This window comes from Dendropsophus ebraccatus, chromosome 3 (assembly GCF_027789765.1).
Source record: "Dendropsophus ebraccatus isolate aDenEbr1 chromosome 3, aDenEbr1.pat, whole genome shotgun sequence".
In the NCBI taxonomy this organism is placed as follows: domain Eukaryota; kingdom Metazoa; phylum Chordata; class Amphibia; order Anura; family Hylidae; genus Dendropsophus; species Dendropsophus ebraccatus.
Window position 1 is genome coordinate 42,778,923 of NC_091456.1, and position 17,429 is coordinate 42,796,351.

At 40.5% G+C, this 17,429-nt stretch overlaps 1 long non-coding RNA gene across 1 annotated transcript; it reads right to left on the reverse strand.

The window, feature by feature from the left end:
• Nucleotides 1-10,159: 10,159 nt before the first annotated feature.
• Nucleotides 10,160-16,518, reverse strand: LOC138787067 (uncharacterized). The gene is made up of 4 exons (XR_011362289.1): nt 16,271-16,518; nt 14,477-14,533; nt 12,600-12,716; nt 10,160-10,631 (listed from the first exon to the last, which is right to left on the reverse strand). It is a non-coding gene; the product is annotated as an uncharacterized lncRNA (long non-coding RNA).
• Nucleotides 16,519-17,429: the final 911 nt, after the last annotated feature.

Below are 17,429 nucleotides of genomic sequence, written 5' to 3' on the forward strand. Positions count from 1 at the left end.
GGGGATATAATACCTGTCCCCATGGCCTCGCAGCGCTGCCTCACTTCTCAAGGACCCCCACCAGTCATGCAGTGTCCCATGTCCACTGCTGCTGAATGTATGTGTAGGGCGGCACACACTAACTTTTATCCCAGTTCACAAGAGGGTTTGATCTGTTGACAAGGTGTAACACCTGGAACTGCTGGGTTATTACACAGACATAGGCAGATACTGTAGGTATTAAAACAAATTACGCTTTTATCTTTGCTGATAACCATTTGCAGAGATTTCAAACGCCATTTTTCCTTAGAAGCTGAAGTGGCTCAGGAATGATGCTGAGCGGCAGCATGCATACCTCCTCCCCCACCTCTAAGTCAAGACAGGGAGTGTGTGTTGTGGCTGGAAGAGTCATGCATGTCTTAGCTGAGCCTTATTTCTGTGGTACTTCAGCTTCAGCAAGGGAAAATGCAACTTTATAACATTGCAAATGGCCACCAGCAAAGACAAAGGCATCATTAGTTTTATATCCCTAAGTGTCTGCAGCTGATTGGACCTGACAGGTTCCTTTTAACCTCTCGCCTCTGCAGCCTGTTTTGTCTTTAATTCCCAGGGCCTATTTTTCAAATCTGACCTCTCTCTCTCTCTTTATGTAGTAAAAGCGATGCTTTTAACTATCGTGGTTATTCTGAGATTCTGTTTTTTTCATGACATATTCCTCTTTATGTTTGTAGTATACTTTGGTTTATACACTCAGTATTTTTTGTAAACAACACAACATTTACGCGAAAATTTTATAAATTTACGTTTCTTTATAAAATTCAAAAATCTCTTTTCCTAAAAAACATAGTCACGCCACATGACCTAATTATTACTGCAACATCTACAACATGTCTGCTTTATGGTACGTCATTTGGTAAACGTTCTTAGTTACCCCCATAAATCTCTCCACTGTACAAAACTGCACCCCTCAAAGTATTTAAAGTAGCATTTTATAAGTTTATAAACCTTTTAGGTATTTCACAGAAATTTAAGCAAGTTGAAAGGAAATTTAATATTTAAATTTTTTTTTTGTCAGATATTCCATTTTAATCGATTTTTTTCCTCTAACACAGCAATTACTAACTGAGAAATGGAACACCATATTTATTCCCCTTATTCCAGTGTTTCTAGAAATCCCCCATATGTGGCCGCAGTGCGTCACCTGACTCATGACAGAAAACTGGTGAATTTTGGGGCCTTTTTTTATTTCATTTGTTTTAGCCTATTCTGTTTCACAGAGGCCTTGCGGTGCCAGAATATTTGTGTAAGACAAGTTGACATTTCCATCTGTACCATTCTGGGGGACATGTGACACCCTGATCATTTCTTATTTAATTTTTAATGAAATGGTACGAATAAAAATCACTATTTAGCAGCTGCTTTTCATAATTTTTTTGTACGCCGTTTACTATACTTTACATACATTTTATCTTTTTTCGTCAGGTCAGTACGATTACAGTGATATCCATTTTGTATAGCTTTTGTTATAGTTTATGGTATTTATACTATAAATACTGTTTGTGTCTTGCACATTGTAAAAGCAGTATTACAGTGGTACCTTGGTTTAAGAGTAACTTGGATTAAGAGCGTTTTGCAAGAAGTTTTTCAAAATTGTAACTTGGTTTAAGAGCAATGCTATGGTTTAAGAGCTCCCTGTACTTGTTGGGAGGGGAGTGGGGGAGGGCCATGGCCTGCACAGAGTGGTCTACAGCCCTGTACTCTGACCTGCTGAACACACACCCCTTCCCCATTGCTGTCATGTGACCACACAGACCTCTGGCAGCAGCCCTGCTTCTCTATTCTAGCCTGTTGTACTACGCTACTGCATTATCCACAAACTGTGTGTCAGGAACCGGACGGCAGGGACAAGACAGTGAGCCCTGACGCTGAACCCACCAACTGTCCCTACCTACTTGCTTCAAACGGCCCTAGACAGCTGTGGAAGACCACTAAGACATTCCCTATACTAGTATAGGTGCACACAGAACAAGACAGACAAACAAACACAATAAAGAATAGTAAACAGTCCATAACAATCAGGCAGCAAAAGTACAAAATCAGAATACAATAGGCGAAGTCAAAGTCCAGGCAATATGGTTAGGGGCAGGTGGCAAGCAAGGGAGGTCAGAGATACAAGGCAAAGTTTAGGAGATGCAAAAAACAGAAGACACAAGCAGGCAGAGACTAATGGTACTTTTACACGGAGCGATAATTCGCCCGATCGCACGATTAACGATTCCGAATAAACAATGTGTTTTTCATAACGATCAGTGTTTAGACGGAACGATATATATTGTACGGAAAAATCGTTTTGCAATCGGTTTGTGATCGTTTAAGCCTCTCTCACACATAGCTTAAATCGGTGAAAGACTGTTTACATGGAATGAGCTGCAAATTTTTTGCGAACGACCAACGATGATTTGAGCACTTGTTGAAAGATCAAAATGAACGATTTCTCGCTCGTCGCTTGATTGTTTGCTGTGTCTACACGGAATGATTATCGCTCAAATGCGATCGTTATCGTGCAAATTCGATCGATAATTACCGTTCCGTGTAAAACCACCATTAGTCAATAACCAGCAATGAAAACACAGACTGGGGTTAGTTATATAGGAGGCCAGGGTTCTAGTCCAGAACATAATTGGACCATCCCCCTGATCTCCAAGCACAGACCTGAGAACAAACACATCCACTGGCACTTTTTGGGGGTGTGGAACCAATTGTCTGGTTTCTTGTGGGAAAATTTGCTTTCGTTTAAGAGTGGATTTGGATTACAAGCTCGGTCCCAGAACGAATTATGCTCATAATCCAAGGCACCACTGTATTTTCATTTTTAACCAATGGAGTTATGTGAGAGCTTTTTTTTTTTGCGGCATAAGCTTACGTTTTTAGTGGTACACCTTTTGGTTACATTTGATAGCTTTTTTCTATATTTTATGGGGGGCGGGATTAACAAAAGAAATTTTATTTTGGTTAGTACTTTATATTTTTTTTTTTTATGGTGTTCATCAGGCAAGATAATTAATGTACCGGGTTAATAGACGGGGTCATTACAGACGCAGCAATACCACATATATGTATCTTATTTATAGAGGATCAATTATAAAGGGGGAAATTTATTTATTTATATAACATATTTATTGATTTATTGATTGATTGTATTGTATTTGTGTGTGCTTTAACTTACTTTTGCAGGTGTATATATAATACATTACAGCACATAATCTGTGCTGTAATGTAATATAGAGTGAATGAGCTGTAGGTACACTGACAGTGCAGGGGCCTGATTGCTATAACTAGAGCAGCCCAGACACACTAGGCAGCATCTGGGTTGCTATGGTTACCACCTCACAGCTGTGTGATCGCTCGCGCAGCTCCGGGGGGGTCGGAGGGAGCAGATCTCCCTCCGGATTCCCCATAGACGGGGCACTCCCCCCCCCCCCCCCCCGGGCAGTGCCAGTGGGAGGAGTCTGTGTGAGACAGCCTCTTCCCACTGCCTGATTGCCATGAGGGACAGCGGGGGAAGGCAGGGACAACATGATGTTCCTGGAATATCATTTTGCGGCAAGGGGTTAAGAAGTCACAACTACTCCATAACAATACAAACAGTTTCATAACAACTCTCAGGCTATAGCTTTGACTTTACTGTGTAGTTTATTAAAACTATGTTCTGCAGTTTTAAGCAATATTTCTCTGGAGTGTAATTCTTTAGGTAACCAGTTACCCACACGTTGTTGTAGACCAGTATTTCTCATATTCACACGGCACTTCCTAACCACAACTCAGATATGATATTTGATCAGCGGAAACCATGTAATAACGTCTTTTATACATTATAATCTTTGGTGTATGTGGTGATTCCTTCACTGCTATCTAGCCATCTGGTTTCCTCTAACTAAAAGCCTCAATGCAACAGTCATCTCATAACTGACTTTACCCATGGGTATGTGTGAGTATATATATACATATGGAATCCTGGATTATCCTGGATTATCCTGGAATATATATATATATATATATATATATATATATATATGGAATCCTGTCAGTCAAACCTGCAAATTTGCACAGAATGGGGTTGTAATTCCCAGACAACATGGCTCTCTGTCTCATTCCTCACCATGTCTCTTCTCTAATTCTTAGTCCCCAGAATGGCTTACTTCTCTTTTCTATCATACAATGTCATCCCCAAACATGAATCTTTTTTGACTATTAAATCGGTATTAATAGTTCCTAATATCACTCCCCTTTCATTTATAGTTCCCATTATGACTCCCCTCTCAGTCTTCCTCCCCTTAGCTATCTCGTTTCCCAGCATGGCTCTCCTCTCTCATTCATAGTGACTGACAAGGCTTTTATCCCAGATTATTCCTCCATCATCCTCACTATCATCCCCCATTTGAGGTCTGTAGAATCTGGTTTTTGGGTAACCTAATAAATGGTTGAGGATAACTGGAGTTTTCAAGAGTTTATTACTAATTGTGCGTTTACACAGAAAGATTTATCTGACAGATTTTGGAAGCCAAAGCCAGGAACAGACTATAAACAGGGACCAAGTGTAACCGGATGGGGTCATTTCAGAAAATTAAAGTGTCTTATTGATGTAATGAGAAGGAATGTATTATTTTAATGTCTTGTGTGTGTATATATATATATATATATATATATATATATATATATATATATATTCGTATGGCTATGTGTGTAGAAGTCATTGTAGTTGTGTGTGTGTGTGTATGTATGTATACTGTCACACCTATGTCAACTGTCCAGCCATATACCTTCACAATAGTGTAAACATTGGAGGATACAGTTGTTTGTTGCTATTGTTGTATGGCTGAAAGAACCTTATAGCTGTAATTGTAAAACTGGGTCCCCATTGTGCTTGGTAAATATGTACAAGGCCGGAGAAACATCAGATAACTTCCATTCATGGTCATCAGTGGTCTACATAGACATACAAGCACATCACCCCCACCCAAACTTACTATAAGGTCGGGGGTATGTAGCTTGTAGTCAGCCTCAGCTGGGACCATGGATGGAAGGTGCCCAGCACCCTGGAGGTCATCGAGGGAAATGGGCGTATATTAGACCATAATATACACTGGGGCTCCCCATTTCATTGTGGATAAAACAACTATGCATCTGTACCATCTGTAACTACAGCTAAGTATTGTTCTTTGTATTAAATACCTTATTTTTCTATTAATCTGTGTGGTTATAGCCTTCTCCGACTATTATCAAAAGCAACGGGTTACATAATGGTGTCAGAAGTGGGAGGTCATAAAGGAAAGACTGAGATTTATCCTCTTTTCAAATCCATTCCTGACTTTGGCTTCCAAAATCTGTCAGATAAATCTTTCTGTGTAAATGCAGAGGAGATCATAAATATCTTCACAGGGAAGACCTATTACACCAACAGATCATCTGGCAGATTTTTACAGGCAAGGCCAGAAATGGATTTAAAAAGAGGAGAAATCTCAGTCTTTCCTTTAAGTGTGAACAGCATTTAAGGGAACTCTCAGCATTCCGCTCATCCCAGGTAACAAGGTCTAGGCCCTGTGTCGCCCATTAGGAAGGTTCAGCCAAGTCTAGTGGGCATAAGGTGGTGTGAAGACTAACTCAAAGTCAATACACAGGCACAGGTGTTCTTCTTCTTCTTCTTCTTCTAAGTATTCTACCTCATCCTCCAACCTCCCAGCAGAGCACAGTACTACATGGGTTGAGACTCTCACGGCATCCTCCTCTCTGCTACTCTGTTTCTACGTATCACTCAGTATTACTCAGTCAACACGACTATATACTACACTGCACTTTCACTACAGATCTGGTCGTTGTATTGTCAAGTATTTATTTGGAACTATTGTCAAGTGTGTTTTCAAGTGCTTTATCCAGAGAAACGTCATAGTGTTAATCCTGTATTACCTGCTGCACATTTGCAAATAGTAAACCAGCTTAACTATACTCAAGAGACTCTGTGGTTTATCGTAGTCCACCTACACAGCACACACCACAACCTTGGGACACTTACCCTTTTCTGTGGGTGGCAATTCCGAAAGTCCGGGAAGGTCACTACACCACTCTGGCCATCCGTGATCACCTTATCCCAAGGGACTCAGTAGCAACCCGGCAGGACACTGACCACATGTGAAAAGGGTACAACCGGCCTCATAATAATAATAATAATAATAATAATAATAATAATAATATTTATTTGTATGGCGCCAACAGATTCTGCAGCGCTTATAAAATAAAAGCAGTCATGCCATCACAACTGTTTGCCCACCAGGCACTGGTGTCAAGAGTTAACATCTCAAGGTCTGGCTGTATCTCGGCCAACCACCAAAGAAGTGTCGTCATACCTCACCAACTAGCAAGTGACCGGCCTATCCTCCGATATAACACCACACTGGGGGTATACCACACAATGCCTGAAGTAAAGAACAGACACTGATTCAATTGCAAACAGCGCCCATTCTTTACATAAAAAGAATGTAGTATGAAGAGTGCCATATACTGTATCCATGTTTCCAGGCAGCCTCAAGGCTGCATCCAACTTCAGCAGCCATCTCTAATTAAATGTCACATGCTTGAAGTTGCTCAGCTCTATATTATAGAAGGAAGCTGCTGAGAATAAGCTTCATGTCTTCTGTCACTGCACAATGTTTCCTCTAAATATAGAGGTCATGACTGTACAGGGTCACATGACCGTAATCATGCTTGTTTACTGACTTGCATATAAATCAACATACATATTTCACAGATGTTCACTGGGACATTGAGAAGGCAAGGCGAATCATCGTTTTAGGTAAAGATGCTACTATGTTCCTTGTTTTAAGTTAAAGATCTGTGTAAGGCTATGTTCACACAACGTTTCATTCTTGCCCGTTTATAATTTTTTAAAATCAGGTCAATTAAAATGTGGTAATAACTGACGTCATTTTAAAAGGAAAAAGCAATCTCCTTTTTACTTTTTTTTTTACTTAGGCTATGTTCACACGATGTTTTTTCAGTTTAAAATGACATTTGTTATTTTGAGGATTGGCCGCAAATCAGTGCAATGACGGCTGTTGGTAAATTATTCTAGTTTGGGTTTACTAATTGGCCTTTGGTTGTGTCTTTAAAAAGAAAAACTTTGCGTGAACAACTAAAAAATAACGTCCGCTGTTTGCAAAAGACTTGAAAATAATTAAAATGATCACTATTATGACGTCCGTGCAGATACGTCTGTCGTATAATAAACTGTGTTCATTGGACGTCTGTCATCCCGTTGACTTTAATGCATTGCATTGGAGTTTGTTAAATTGCGGCAATTACAGACGTCTTTTTAAATAGAAAAAGTGGCCGCCTATTCAGACTCCTTTTTATGTCTGTAACCATAACCTCCATCTTGTTTTTAGAATATTTCTAAGGGTACAAACACAGATGACGGATTCGCAGCGGAATTATTGAACAATGTGCAGAGAACAAAACTCCTTTATGGTGCGTTCACACCTACAGGATCTGCAGCTGATTTTCTGCAGCAGATTTCATTTAAATAACTGAACACAGCATCAAATCTGCTGCAAATCTGCTGCAGATCTGCTGCAGATCCTGTAGGTGTGAACGCACCCTTGTGGTGCGTTCACACCTACAGGATCTGCAGCTGATTTTCTGCAGCAGATTTCATTTAAATAACTGAACACAGCATCAAATCTGCTGCAGATCTGCTGCAGATCCTGTAGGTGTGAACGCACCCTTACATAAAAAAGAAATACAGATTGACCTCTCGAGACCGAGGTCAACTCAGGAGGGGCGTGCAAAAAACAAAAAATATGTTGCATGGAAATGAATATTCCAAATAAAGAAAACATAATTACATATAATGTCATGTTATTCATTCTGAGCAACCTGGGGCTAATTTAGTGGCCAGGCTGTCAAGAACAGAGTCCCTAAGTAACCTATACCCATGTACCAAATTTATTAGGATGGCCTCTTTTTTATACACTGTTTTTATTGGGGACTATATTCTTCCAAGGTCCATCCAGCGGAGGGTTATTGCCTTCCTTGGGAGAAACATTTTTGGGAGTCCATATTTCCTCAGTGAGGATACCTAATAGACATATAAAGGGGTATGCCATCATGGTGAGACTAGCAATTCATTCCATACTTATTGTTATCTATTTTGTCTCCTTTCCCCAGCTCTAAGCTGCTGCTTTCTGCTGAAGACACAAAAATCTATGTGTGAGCTTTTCTCTGTCTCCCCTTCGTCCCCTCTCCCTTCTGAGACAGTTGATGTAAACAAGTCACTGGCAGGCTGTATCTGCAACACTGTAGCTTCTTTGTTATGCTAGGAGGGTTATTCTGAGGTCAAGGGAAGGAGACTAAAAAGATAATAACAAGTATGCAATGAATTGTTAGTCCTACTTTGGGCAGCAACATATCAAAAGTTATGTTTTAGTGGAGTACCCTTTTAAGTGTAGCATGTTACTGTCCAGGTACAATAGTTTTTGGACGCTTATGCAAACAGTGGCCTGTAGACTGATATAATTTGGTTTTAGGCTGTGTTCACACAACATTTTAAAGGGGAACTCAAGGTAGAGGTTAAAAGAAATGAAACTTCTGCAGAAGCATATAGCATTGCTTACCTGTCTATCCCAGTTTTGAAACTGTTCTTTATTGTGTTTCTGTCCTCCCTGGTTGAGCAGTTCCCAGAATGCAATGTTTTCCCTCAGCTGATCATCACAGCCCCCCACCCATCACATTCAGTAAAATTAGTGCTGCACCTGCTTCTGGACGGTCAGAGATGGTGAATCACTCAGGGCATTGGGTTATCCAGTCAAGTCTCCTTTGACATCACGCCCTGCCCCCTGTCTGCATCATCAGCCTGTGCTCAGCAAACACACACAATGGGAGACAGAGGCATGGAATATTTGTCTCCTAAGGTGGGAGAGCAGTGGGAGCAGGAGAAAATGTGAGTTGGCACAGAGGCCATTTTTCTTCACTTCCTGGGTTTCTATCAGCTACTAGTGTGGCAGAACCGGACAGATATGATAATACATTGTATAGACACATCTATATAACGTTTAATGTCCTTTTAATAGAAATCAAGTTTTTCTTATCCGGAGTTCCCCTTTAATCTCCATACATTGTAGCTATACGTTGAAATAAAAATGCAACATTTTTGATCTATGTTCCCACTACAGGATCATAGCAAGGAAAGGTGGCTGTCTCATAATATTGACGGTCCCAAAAAATGCCATGTATAAGCACAGCCTTACTATCTACTATACCCTTAAAACCTGTCTGAACTGAATAATGAAACTTTAGTTCTTTAATTTTATTTTTATTTTTTTCTTGACTATAATTTATCGAGGTATAATATTATAAGCATAGCAGAACAAACTGTAATGAAGAGATTGTCCAGCAACTTAATACATCAGCAATAAATTGTTAGAAGCAATATATGAAGTTCAGTCCAAGTGGATATTATTTATCATTCAAAACGATTAAGGGTATGTTCACAGAATGTTTTTTGAGGAGGAAATACGGTCGAGTTTGAAAAAATTAAGGCCATAAGTAATGATCATGATTAGAAATGAGCGTATTGAACCAAGATTCATTTCGAACTTTCGTCCCATTTCGGTCCCAAACCAAACTTTTTGTAAATTTCGGAGCAAGTTCAGAAAATTGGCAAACACATTTCTGAAAAAATATTTTTTCACCTGTCCTCACTCTCCCGGTGTCCTCCTTTGGGTCTCTGGTTCTACCAGCTGCCAAAATCCTGTTCAGCCAGTCACTGTCTCATCTTAGTCAGTCAGTGATTGGCAAAGTGGACTGTCACTTTCGAGACAGGAGTGACAGCTCGCTCAGCTCATCACAGGCTGTGCCGCTTATTGGCCGAATGGGATTTTGGCAGGTGTGGAGACCGGAGAAGGACACGGGGTTTTGAGGGGGGGGGGGGATGTGCAGACAGGTAAGTATAGATGAGCAAATTTTTTGAACTGCACTAAAATCATTCAGCTGTTTTATCGTGGTTCGTTTAGGATTTATTAAAAGTGGTAGGCTCTCTAGCGTGACCCCCCTTAAATTAAGTGTGTTCGGTATTGGGTATACCGAACACACTTAATTTAAGGGCGGTCACGCTAGAGAGCCTACCACTTTTAGTATTTACTTATTGTTTTTTTTTTTTGGTGCCAACCAAGTAGTACTGTTGTTCCTAAGCAGGTTTAGGTGAAGCTTGGCAATAAATGGTAAGCCCTGCATGACAGCACTGTATACCAGCACTTTAACAGGAAAAACTGCCCTGCTTGCTCATAATGACCACAATGCAGTTCGGTAACTTTTCCCGTTTAGTTTAAGCTGTTAAAGCTGAGTTCTGATCGGTTTCTAAGAACAAGATACATTTTTCTGTTAATTCTGATAAATTGTTCCAATGAAGAAAGAGTAATATAGTATATTTCTTATAATAAGCAAAATAACTGAATATCATTCTAGATATAATATATAGGAGAAGCTGCTTTTAACATTCAGTAGAGTCCAGAAGAAGCCGATGATTTAATTTCTCCGTTAGTTACAAATGTAATGGAGATGAAAGCCCAGGTACGATAAATCTTCATTTGGCACGCTGCTTTCTGTAAGTAGAGAGAATCATTCCTGTGAAATTGTACAATTAAGTTCTTCAAAATTTTGTACAGTACACTACATATGGCATATATATATTATCTGTTTTATAGGGAACCCATTATAAAGACTTAGAGCCCCCAAACTGCTTATTTCACACTAAGTAAAAGAAAAAAAGTAAAAAGGCGACTGCATTTTCTTTTTAAAGTTACGTCAGTTATAACTGCATTTGAATTGACCTGACGTTGAATGCACCCAGGGGAAGATTTATCAAACATGGTGTAAAGTGAAACTGGCTCAGTCGCCCCTAGCAACCAATCAGATTCCACCTTTCATTTTCCAAAGAGTCTGTGAGGAATGAAAGGTGGAATCTGATTGGTTGCTAGGGGCATTAGAAACAGTTTTACTTCACACCATGTTTGATAAATCTCTCCGACAGTGTATTAAATAACGGACGTTGTTTGCACGGACATCAAAATAATGACCATAACAATTAATTGTGGAGATGTCTTTTTTGTAAACACTGGACGTTATTTTTTTAGTTGTTCACTGTCCTTTCACCATCTTTACTTTACTTTAAATTCAATAGACTTTTCGTTTAAAGACACATCCAAAGGCCGGTCAGTCCACCTAAACTAAAATAATGTACCACTGTAATGACAGGCACCGAAAATACGAAATAACGGACATAATTTAAAAGGAAAAAAAAAAAAAAGTGGAAAGAAAAAAAAAAGTAATGTGAACATAGACATACCCCTCTGTTATTTTGGATTGTAGTAGCATGATAATAATGCCTTTACATATTGTGGCTATTGTAGAAATAGAACTTTAAAAACAACATGCACTATATTAAAATTACCTATAAAGACCGAGGGGTGGTGTCACTCTTCTTAAAGTGACTGTACCACCAGGAAGCACTTAGTGGGAGGAAACCCTAGCCCCTCTATGATAGGGTTCCATTGATTCTAATGGAGTCACGTCATGGAGGGGCTGGAGTTTCTTCCTACTAAGGGTGGGTCGGCCCGCCTCCAGTGCTTCAGCCTGGGCCTGGTGGTACAGTCACTTTAAGAGTCATGTTGAATTATTCCCCCCCCCCACACACACACACATGACGTGGTATAGGTTATTACAACGGTTTCCTGTGTTTGGAATCTCACAGCCTTATGTGATTTCATACAGTAAACAAATGTACTCAAAGATGTATCCAGCCTATGAGCCTATAGAGCTTTGCGGGTACATGTGTAAACATACAGCGTGAAAGAAGCCTTAGTAATCAATGATCTGATATTACATAGAAAAGGCATTTACTATTTACTTTTTTGACTTGGGTGTTGTTTTTTTTATTAAAAGGCTATGTTCCCACAATACAAAAATAACTGCAATTAATAGCCGTAATTTGGCCTAATTTGTACATTGTGGGAGCATAGCCTAATTGTTTAGTTATTATAATGATACACAAAAATGCACAAAATGATGAAAACAAATGAAGTAATAAAGTCGTGGTCTAGTTTATCACCTGTGGCAGTGTGGCTGCTGAGGTGGCACGCGTATGCCACTAAAGTGGTAAAAATCAAACAATCACGGTTGTATATTGCAGAAAAGGCGTTTCTCCAACTGTGGTAGGGTCCACAACCCAGAATGGGTCCTGGTGGAAGGAATTGATGGGGCAAAAGGTGGCTCAAATCCATCCACTGCATAAAAGAGCTATGCTATAGTAACCCAGCACCAACAATACACAATAAAGGAAGCCAATTGCTTCTGGCCATTCAATGTCTATGCCCCAGAGCAGGAAGATAAGCCGTCAATTTTTTAAAAACTTGGATAACCCTTCTAATATAGAATTTTGGGTATAATAAGGTGCAGCATGATTTTTTTTTCTGCACTCACTTATAAAACTGCTCTAGTTGCTGCAACTGGTCATGGACTGCTGTTTGTTTCTTAATGTAAATGGTTTGTTACGCATATGACAGGGTTCTCACCTTACATTATGAAGATCTTTGCACTCAGCAGAAGGTTGAAGGCCAGAGTTTTGGCAAACAATGCCCTCATCCCCAGCACAGTTAAAGAGAGCAGATTGATTTGTTCAGTGCTCTGAGCTGAAAGAGAGAAAAGTGTTTAGTGAATATAAGAACTCAAGAGCTGTAAAGGACAGTTTTGGGAGAATGGATTTCCTTCACGTGATTTTAAAGGGGTTATCCAGCGCTACAAAAACATGGCCACTTCCTTCCAGAGACAGTACAACTCATGTCTCCAGCTTGGGCCGGTTTTCACAGCTCAGTTCCATTGAAGTGAATGGAGCTTAATTGCAAACCGCACCTGAACTGGAGACAAGAGTCATGTTGTTTTTGAAAGAAAGTGGCCATGTGGCACGGGATTACCCCTTTAAAGGGATCTTATATATCCTGTGTATGTAGGCTGTGTTCACACAATGGGGGAGATTTATCAAAGAGTGTAAAATTTAGACTGGTGCAAACTGCCCACAGCAACCAATCACAGCTCAGCTTTAGGCAGTGCTGAAAGGAAAGAGGAGCTGTGATTGGCTGCTGTGGGCAGTTTGCACCAGTCTAAATTTTACACCCTTTGATAAATCTCCCCCAATGTGTTCTGAGATAAATGAGGATGTTTTTTGATTATTGCCATAAATAATCAAAATATCGCCCTAATTTGTGAGCAGCTTTTTTTTTTTGGCGGCCATCATTTTTGTGCCAAAACATGGCTGTTTTATGCCATTGTGTGAGCATAGCCTTAGAATGACTGACGCAAACCTGTCAAAATGGACAACTTAGATAATCCTTCTTTAGCTATGTTCCCACTACGTCTTTTAAGGTGAGATATAGGCTGATCTTGATTGCTGTTAAGTATTTGCTATGTTTATACCATCGTAGTTTTGTTAAACTGTGCTGTATATTGTATATCTAATGTACCTGTCATACGTAATACATACATTTTAAACTAGAAATGGAATTTGAACAGCACAATAAATAGAGACTCAATTGGCACTATCATCCAATAGTATATAGGCACTGTATAGTGACTGAAAAATAGTCTTGGGTCCACATCCTAGCGGTGTTTGGGCAACGGGGTGTAAATGTCCTAGTAGCACCAACTAGCAACAGAGGTGCTCAGCCATTTAGAAACAAAAAAAACTAAATAATAAGCACGAGCCCAAGAGTAAGGATACACAGCAGTGCCACTCACCAAAAATCTTTGCACTTTATTAAATCTATAGAGCTCGGGGCTGGGAGAACGTTCATTCCTTGTGAAGGTGGGCTACAGACGTTTCAGCTTGCTCTGGCCACACCGGTCCATTGTGTAAATTCTAAGGAATTATTAAAGTGCAACAATTTTTGGTTTTCAAAAAGTTTTATTAAATTTTTCCGCTGCTGTGTAACCTTATTCTAAGACTTGTGCTTATTACTGTGTGACTTTAAGGCTATGTTAAAACAATGTATAAGCAACGGATGTTATTTGGCATTCAAAACAGCGACCGTTGTTTAATACATTGTGTGAAACAACGACCATTGCTTGCATTGACTTCATTGCAAATCTTTGCACTATGAAAAGAAATTAAATGAAAAAAAAAAAATTAAATTTCATAAATAGTATGTTGTGTGAGCATAGCCTAGTACTGTAAATTTCTGTAAAAGAGGCTTTACCAAGTGTAATCTGTAGTCCTTATGACTTTATTCTACTTTAACAGATTTTAGCAAGGGGTTAAGGTAAGAGCTGCATAATGTCAGACAGGCCCAAGGTACAGTACGTGATGTGAGCATTGCAAGACTATTTAGTATGTAGGATAATAGCAAAATATGGCAAGGTTATTTACTAAGCTCATCATGTATAATGTATCACTGACCTCCGGTATTGTCTGTGCTCACACACTGTTTGTCTGTAGATTCTTCTTCCTCTTCAGCTAATTTAAAAGCAAATTAGTAAAGAATGTTAAAGCAGATACTGCACCTCAGGTTTCCAGGGCACTTGGCCTATTCCTGCATTTCCCATTCTATTTTTAAACATGTAAATTATGGCATGGTATCTCATCTTTACATGGTTGTTAACATTACAGGAGAAGTCCAGCCTCCGGGTTTTTCTTTTCTAAAAGGTAGGGACAGGGCCGGCGTCAGCACCCGGCAGGAGGACCGCCTGGAAAACCGGGATACAGCCACAGCCATAGGCTGTATCCCAGTTTTCCAGGCGGTCCTCCCGCTTTATCTACCCTCTCCACGGAGGTGGAAGACAGCCGAGAGTCCGGGTTTCGTCAGGTTCGGCTCATCCCTATTAAGAAGTAAGGAATTGCAAAAACCTTTATTCCATCAACTCACAGGATAAATACTTGAGGGCAATTTAGTTGATGAAATTAAGGTTTTTGGAATTGGACTCGGTAAGTGCCACATCTTTAGGCTACGTTCCCACAAGTCTTTTTTTTTGTGTTGGTTTGAGTCCAAATAATGGCCGTTATTTGGACTCAAATTACGTCGTGGTAACATAGCCTTATTCCTTACTACATGGGATTTGCAGATGTTTATATGCTGAGTGGCACAGCCTGGGCCGTACAAGAATGGTGGGTGGAAGAATAATATCACAGAGGCGGTGCAGGCCTAGGGCACGAATGCTCTAGGTCAAGCCTCATAAAATAAAAGATGATTTTTCACCCAAAAGACAGCACCAGCAAAATTTTGGAAGTGACATCTGAGAAGGACTTTACCCCATCTAGGGAACTATATCAGTAGTTTTTTGTTTTTTTTTTTGGGGGGGGGGCAGTGGGTACAGATTTGCTTTAAGACAAAATCTGGGGCTATGTTCCCACAACGTCGTTTTCAGGCAAAGTGATGGCAGTTTTTCGATAATGACCAAAAATAATGATCATGCACATTATCGACGGCTGTCCTTGTAAAATAAGGTCCATTGTTTTAAAAACAACAGCCGTTATTTTGCATAGAAAAATGTTGTGTGAACATAGCCTAAAACTGAAATGTTGGCTAGGTGTAACGCTGGGAGTAGTGGTTCCCCTGTGCCACCACTAGCGATGATGTAAGCCGCACCAGGGAGCAGAGTCTAAGGGGCCACTGGTCTTCACCAGAGCCTGCTGCAAAGCAGGATGGATTTGCTGCTGCAGGCGACCCCCAGGTTGCTACCCCAGGCTTGGCTTTCTAGTGGCAGTGGCGAGGTGCAGCTGGAGACTAGTAGGCAGATACACAGGCACTCAGCAGGTGGCTTGGTTGGAACTGAGACAGCAGTCAGATGGCAGGAACCAGGAATGGCTGGAAATGCTGGGCAGGATACACAGGCAGGAGTATACGGACAGGATACACAGGGTGGATACAGGAGAGCTGGGCCACACACTAATGGGAAGCATATAGAGGCTCCAATACCTGTGATGGGGCAGGGCTGCAATTTATAGGAGAGCTGTAGAGCAGCAGCCAAATAAAGGTACACTGACCCTTTAAACAATAGCAGAGCCAGCGCGCGCGCTCCCTAGGAGACAGGGACGCACCCTTCGAGCTGACAGGGAGAAGGAGGAGGAGAAGCCCCGACACAGAGCAGGAGATGGGGCAGCAGCGGCGTGGCAAGAGGTATGTGCCGCGGCCGTGGATGTGACACTAGGTTTGGACTTCCTCTAGAAAATCAGAAATTATAATTTTATATTGACCTTTGGAAGTTGTAATCCTGCTCTGCTTATGCTTGACTTCACATGTAAAATCATCTGTCCTCCCGTTCTGAACACTGACCGCACTGTACAATCCCTCCTTAGACAAGGATGTACTAACATTTTCTTGTTTTATGTTATTAAGATAAATTTCCACATCCTTAGGGTAGAAATCTTTTGCCAGGCAGGCGATGGCAGAGACGTCTCCTTCAGTCTTCAGCCGAAAAACTTGAGGAATTGTTGTAGGTCTCTCTTCTAGAAAAATATATAAGCAAAAGATCTATTCAGAAATGATACTCAAGGGCCTTTTACATGGGCCAGAACCATTGCTATTGTAAAACGCCCCTGCGGCTGATAATTGGGACATGAAAATGGGAGGAAAACACCCAATCATTAGCTAATCGTGTCTTTTGAGCTAATTTATCAACATCAACATCTGTGTAAACAGGGCTTTGTGTGGCAGAAAACGATAAACAGCGAGAGACAGCACAGATATGTATATGGCTATTTTCCCACAATGAAAAAATAAGGGCAAATAACAGCCATTGTTGCAGGGGGGTGCGGGGAAATAAACAAAGTAAACTTACATATCTGTGTGCCCCATAGGGCTGCTTCCTGGTCTTGTTGACAGCCACTGGTTTTCTGCCGCAATGTCACGTACCTGGCTGAGTGATTGGACACCACCCCATTCACTGACTGACTGGCTGAGCAGGCAATCGCTCAGCTGGTCCATGACACTGCAGCTGTAAAAGCCGGGTACATGAAGTAACCGGTTTGTAGCCAAAGATGACATCCAGAGGCCTTCAACAGGACCCGGGAACATAGCTTTTATCATAATTACAGCACCCTGGAATTAATAGTGCCCTATAGGAGAGAAGATTATAAATTCATTCATTTTTTTAGCTAGAACACAAATTATAAATTAATTTACAGTATATAATTATTGTACAGTTGTTTGGATAAATACCTTCAGCGCCTGACTCAGCAAAGCTCCTACACATGGGCTCAACTTAGTCATACACTTCCATTGACCCATCAGAGGCCAAAAAAGTGTCCGTTTGACTTCTGCCAGGATTGTATGCACCAAGATACCTTATTTTTACTGTATAGAAAAGTTCAGCAGACTATGCTTTCCTTTACAGTGAATCACCTCAAAAAAATT